Here is a 6,864-nt window from a genome sequence, read left to right as displayed (position 1 = left end):
GTAGTGGCAGTAGTAAAGTGACCAGGGTAGAGAAAGAACAGATGAAGGGGATGGAAGGAGAAAGAAGGAAGGGAACAATCATGTCTCCTGCATGTCTCAGCACCAAGCCTGAGCCTTATACTGCCTCACGTTTTCCTCACACTTTATTTAGCCCACCTTCCAGGGGTGGTATAATAGGGAAAGATAGGATAAAACAGACAGAGAGGGAAAGGTTAGGACCTGAGGTCCCTGGGTGGGGAAAAACACATATTTTTGGACAATGCTGGGAGTGTTTACAGCCAAACCTTCAGGCATAAGGTCCCTCTTCAGAATGTAACAGACACTACCTACTCCCACTCAGGATCCCCTCAGGAATTCAACAATCAAAATACCTAGCTAAAAAAGGTAAACCATAAAACTTATGTTATAAGAAGGACAGTATGACTAGTCTGACTCCTCACACAATGGAATAGAGCCAATCAGGAATGGACAATCCAGCACCTGGAGTTATCCTGCCAGTAAGGCTAGAACCTGAGAAGGAATGAGGGAGAAGGGAAGGGGTGCTGATAGGAACCTTATAAAACAAAGACCTTTACCTACAGTCATGGGCCTTCACTTTCGAACGCCCCCTCTCTGTAAGGAGAGCTTTCCTATTATTCTTACTTTCTGAGTTTATACTCTAATAAACTTCTCCCTACTGCTCATTGTGTCCACCTCCTCATTCTTCAAAGTGGCAAGACAAGGAACCCCAGGTTTTGAGGTAAAGAATCCTGCAACAGTGGTTCTGAGGCTTAAACCTTTGTCCTAGGGGGAGAGTCTGTTAAATGTTATTATTGATGGGCACTGTGTTATATATGCTTTCTCATGATGGATCAGTAGGCATTGATTCCTATTTTACAGATGAGAAAACTGAGGCTCAAATTAATTAACCATGACCAAAGCTCCACAGAAGCTGAGTACCAACAACGGTCACCATATTTGTGCGGATTCCTAGTCCCAGGCTTTTGGAGCAGAACCCTGACTTATCTTGGGTGCTGACTTTGAGCCTGGGGTTTGAGGTGGAGCCAAATGGTATCCCTAGAGCGCCCCTTCTGCCAACGGGCCCCCTGTGCCTTCTTATCCCCAAGTTCACGCATTGATTCTTATCAAAACCATCAAATATCCTGTCCCCATCTTATAAATTAGCTCAGATGCCACCAAGTCTGCCTGGAAGTAAACTGCCCGTTAAACAAAGAGTCGCTTGAGCCCTTCCTCCCCTCCCCCGTCACCACAGTCCTGCGGGGGCAGCAGGTATCTAAGCAAATGGTGAAACAGGACCGCAGCTGCTGCCCAGCACATTAAATGCTGTTTTTTTTAATTCCCTCTCCCACTAAGTGGTGATTACCCGGACTGCCTGGGGGCTGATCCTTCCAGCCACCTGACTTCGGTCAGTGGGGCACCCGGGAGTGCAGGAGCAGCTGGCGGGGCGCACTTCCGGCAGGGGCAGAACCGGCTGTGGCAGATGCTAGGCACTGATTATTCAGGGCAGGGGTTGCACAGTGGGGCCTGCATTTGCACTTCAAAGGGGGACAGGCCCCAGTTCCCCACTCTTGGGACTTGTTTCTGTTCTGGGGAAAATCAAGTTGCTTAGAGTGAGTTAGCCATTGGGGCCCACCCCCTTCCTAATGGGAGGGCGGTTTTAAACAACACCCGGAGTTAAAGCGCTCTCCCTAAACACTCCCCAGAACCCTCCTCCTCTGTCTTGCAGCTCTTCTTGGTTGGGGTCTGTTTCGGTCTTCACTGGGCATGAAGGGCTGTGGTGATTAGCTACCCCCCCCCCCCAACATGTTAATGCCCTTGATCTCAGTCCTCCCAACACCTCTTGTTATGCGTTGGATTGTGTCTCCCAAAGAGAGATATTGACGTCCTAATGTCCTAACCCCCAGTACCTTAGAATGTGACTTATTTGGAAATAGGATCATTGCAGATGTAATTGGTTAAGGTGAGGTAACCCCTAATCCAATACGACTTGTGTCCTCAAGAGGAGAGAGACACTGAGAGTGACATGTACAGACAGGAAGGCACAGGGGAGGAGGCCAGGGGAAAATGCCAGCAGAGATTGGTGTGATGCTGCCTCAAGCTAAGGAACACCTGGGGCCAGCAGAAGCTGGAAGAAAAAAGGAAGGATCCTCCCCTGGAGGCTTCACAGGGAGTGAAGCCTTGCTAACCTAACACCTTGATTTCGGGCTTCTGGCCTCCAGAACTGTGAGAAAATAAATTTCCTTTCCTTTAGGACACCCAGTTTGGGGTGCTTGTTAGGCAGCCCTAGTATAGTAATAGACCCCTAAAAGGTGGGTGGCATTATCCCTATTTAACTAAGCAGGAAACAAGCTGGAGAGTTTCCGGACTTCCCTGGGGGACCAAAGCTGAAGTTGTGGGGCCTCTGTTGTTCACATACCACTCTTCTCGGCATAGTTTCGCAAGGACCTCCCTATAAGCCCAGAGCAGTCTATTGTGACTAGAGGAGACCAGCCCTGGTGCCACCTCCACAACCCCCATCACCATGACTAACCCCATGGGAATTAAGGTGTGACCAGGGCACTGAAACCACATGATGAAATGGAAAGACTAGACAGATCAATCTCCTTTTTCCCAGGATCCCCCCTACCCCAGCTGTTTGTGAAGTCGGCCTCATGATTACTCCTGTGTCAGTCTCCTCAGCCTAACATTGGCCCTGAGTGCAGAAGCTGCCTCCCTCTCTTCCCCTGCTCTTTCTCCACTCAGTAAATGCTAACAGACTTCATCTCTTATGCAGGGTGTGGTTGGGATTTGAAAGCTATTAGCACCCTCAAGGAGCTTACAGTCTGAAGGAAACCAGGAAGGAAGATGTATTTCGACTCCTTCCAGGCTCGTGAGCAGCAGGAAGGCAGCAGTACCAAGACATGTCCTGGCCCAGAGCACAGACCCTGAGGTCATTTCTGTCCCCGCTTTTGAAATGTGGTTGTCTTCTTATGGCCTCTAGGAAATGGGGCAGTAAGAGCACTGCCGACCTGAGGCATGAGGGTCTTTGCAGGCTGTAAATGGCTACTGTAAGACCCCTCAACCCCACTGCTATGGGTGTCCTAATAGGTCAGAGTGAGGGTGCCGGGATCCAAGGGGTAGGGGGGTGACATCCCCACCCACAACCCAGGCCCCCTTAGTTACCATGGAACAGCCCTCATCGAAGTTTCCTTTCATAAATTTTGGCCACTAGCATTCCAGGGAAGGAAGCCAGTTTGGGTAAGCTCAGGAGATACAGATTAGAGCACAAGAAGAAGAGAGACAACCAAGGGGAAACCAGGAGAAAGTGTTGTTCCAAAGGTCGTTAGCCATGCGGGGGACCTCTGCGGTGTCCCCGTCATTCAGTATGCCTGTGAAATGGGGATACCATATATCACAGTTGCCATGGCTCCTGTGGGACATGGACCTGAAGCCACGTAAGCCAATGTGCTTTTCCTCACAGGCTTCAGAGCTGCTGGGCTCCCTCATCTCTGTGACTCTGAGAGAAAGGAGGGACAGTTACTATGCCTGCCCTTTTTGGAACACAAAGCAGGAGATCCTTCCCCAGCCCAGTCCTGCTCCAGCCTTCTTTCTAGGATGCTGAAGCAGCCTTAATGATTTCTGCTTGCCTAATTAGGCTGTTGTGTGGAGAGCCCTTAGCTCTCCCCAGACCAGCCTCCCCACTGTCACAGTCATTTGTCTCTACACCTTTTTCCTTTCCTCTGTGTAGAGCACAATAGTCTGGAAATGTCTACTTCCTCTGTCATTTACTACCTGGGATGGCTTTACCAGGTAGCCATAGGGTAAGAGACTTGCCATGTACCCTCCAGATCTCCAGGACCATGTGGGTACAGAAAGCCAGGGTCCTTGGAGTTAAGACATTTGCTCAAGGTCATTTGGGGGAACTGGCAATGGAGACCCATGGGAAATCTGACTCCCCATCCAGGCCACATCCACTGTGGCCATGTTGCTGCTGGGCCAGCTTGTGAGGCCACTGCTCAGAGGTTAACCACAGGTGAACTGGCAGCCTGGCTCTATGCAACCCAACACAACACGACACAACACAGCACAATCCCCCTTAGACCTCCTTCCCTTGCCAACCCTAACTCTGGCTGGACCAGCTGCCCTGCATGTGCCTAAAGTTCCACCACTGGAGAATTGCTGGAGATATCCAGGGATCTTTAAAAAGTGTATGTCAGCTAGGCACACTGGAGATATTTAACATATGTTCCTTCTCTCCTCTGTAATTTGTCCAACTTCATAAACAAGTTTGGTTCTTGGCAGTAAGCATTACTGAGCATCTCTACAATTTTATTTTGGAATCAGGAAGAAGGGAGTTGTGAAGGTAGCCTGTATTTCAGCTTTACACAGCACTCTTAGCTTGGTCTTGGTGTCATCTATGAGGGCTTGGAGGGTGGGACCGCTAGGACTAGGATGGATATCACGCCATCCATAATGCTTTTGCTTGTGGTGCAGTGTTGTGGGAGGGTGGGTGGCAATAATGGTATAGGGAAGAGAGGGAGAAGACAGAGCAGGGAACATGTAGACCATGGTGGATGGCCTAGATCCCCCCCCTCTAGGAAGAGACTTTCCCACCTGCTGGGAGTGTAGTGGCTGCAACTGTCAGCTGAGTCCCTCTCTGAGATTTGCTCTTGGCTCCAGATAGCTTCCTAGCCCATAGCCACACCTCTTCTAAGGGGGCCCCAGGTGATGACTAGGATGGAGGTGAGGGAGTTGAGTAAAGACTTTGTGTCATGATCTCACAGTTCATGAGTTCAAGCCCCACATTGGGCTCTGTACTGACAGTGCAGAGCCTGGAGCTTGCTTTGAATTCTGTGGTCTTCCTCTCTCTCTGCCCCTCCCCCATTCATGCTCTGTCTCTCAAAAACAAACTTTTTTTTTTTTTAAGTGAGAGCTTGTGTTGTGGCTACAATTAGGTCCCACACACTGGGGGCCACCGTTCTATCATATGTAAAATACAGAGTTGTTATGTGGTAAATGCAGATGCTAGCTTGAGAAGCCATCTAGCCCCCAGCCCAGTAAAGGTTAACTTCCCTTCTGCTTAGCATGGGCAGCGCCCCCTTGCCCTAACCCCCTAGCCTGCTCTATTGTACCTCTGTCTTCTTGCCTGGAAGAACTGGTCAAGCAAAGGGAACTTTGGACCTTGAACACTCAGGCTATATGTGTACCACCTGGCTCTGGGCCCCCACTGCCCAAGAGAGTGCCAGCAGCTTATGGGTCTTGATGGCTCAAACCGTCCTGTTACTTTTGGTTTAAGGAATTTAATTTGTCTCACCTGTCACTGATTACAAACACCATCTTAAGTCTACTTACAACTCAATTAGCCCTTATTGAGGTGGTAGGGGGTGGCAGGCCCTGAAGGGAGAATACAATGGGGACTTGGGGTGTGTGCATAAATGTGTGCTGGTGCTGGCACTGGAGAGGCTGCCCTTAGTGGGGTGGTGAATAGGATTGTAACTGGGTACCCCTGGGCATGGGGTTTTGGTCAGTGTCACAGGCTGGCTCCAGCACAGACCTGCTCCACCACACCCCCTAGCAATTCCCTCTTTGTTCCTTTCTTCTCCCAGCTGTGCCCTCTGTCTCTCCCAGGGGTTTTACCCCACAAGCCAGCTTTCTGGAGTTGAGAGCTGGGGAGAAAAGCTGAGGGTGGGGGAGACAGTCAGCTGTTCTTCAAGGGGTGGGGTTTTGCTGAGGCTGCTAAGAGTCTTGGGCACCAGTGTAGTTCAGCATAGCTGGAAGCAGTGACATTATACTAACAAATAATAATAATAGCAATAAATTATGATAGTAGTAATAAAAATAATAGCAATACTTTAACTTTCAGTGGGCATTATCTCATTTAATTGTCAAAAACAACTGTCTGAAGCACAGGGAAGTTAAGTAACTTATCCAACTATGTGAGGCTTGAACCCACAGACCACAAGATCATGACCTGAGCTGAAGTTGGACACTCAACGAACTGAGCAATCCAGGCACCCTGACCCAAAATTTCCTTTATAATTTTCATGTGTGGAAGGACATTTGATGTTTCAGGCTTTTTGGTGATCTTCATTGGAAGTGATGGGAGGAACTGTTTCTGAGGGAGAGGAAGGTGAGGGCTGTTGTAGGCGATGTTTGGGGCAGTAAGAGAGAAGGTGAGGTGGGAGAAGCACTGTAAGTCCCCTGTTAAGGTGTCTGTGGAGGCCCCCAGGAAAGGGGAGATTCCCAGGAGAGGGAACTGGGGTGGGCATGGGAGGTCCAAGTTAGGAAAGGATGATGACCCAGTCTCCCAAAATATTGACATAAGAGGACATTTTGGTTTTCCAACCTTCCTTTTCCTATGCCAATTTCCCCCATGCTGCCTTTCCATACAGTACCACCAATGCCTGTTATCACCCTGTTAATTTCCTTCATGGCACTTACCTAAATTGAAAATCATCTGATTTACTTCCAGAGTATAAGCTTCATAAGGAGAAAGGCCCTTCACTATTTTTGTTCACTTCTGTATTTCTGGTATCTAGAACAGGGCTTGGCATAAAGCAGAACTTAATAAATGTGTGTTGAATAAATACATGTATGTTCACATGAATGAATGAAATGATGAAATTTCAGGACTTGTGATGCCTGGGTTGGGGAGAAATTTGGAGGCAGTGTGACCTTCTTCATATGATTCAGAAAGCACCTGATGCAGAGGCTGCCTGGGGACAGTGGCCGCTCTGCCTCCCACCTCACAGGCGCAAGTGTGCACACTATGTTCCTGGTTTTATGAGGACCCTGAGACTGTGCTCCTAGTACTGGACAGGCTGAGGCTCCAGCTGCTTGTTCTCTGGAGAGGAGGAGCCCCTCTCTCTTTTTCTTTCTCTCTCT

The sequence above is a fragment of the Herpailurus yagouaroundi genome, unplaced genomic scaffold, assembly GCF_014898765.1.
Source record: "Herpailurus yagouaroundi ecotype Mexico unplaced genomic scaffold, PumYag 181, whole genome shotgun sequence".
NCBI lineage: Eukaryota > Metazoa > Chordata > Mammalia > Carnivora > Felidae > Herpailurus > Herpailurus yagouaroundi.
Note: the sequence above shows the minus strand (reverse complement) of the source record.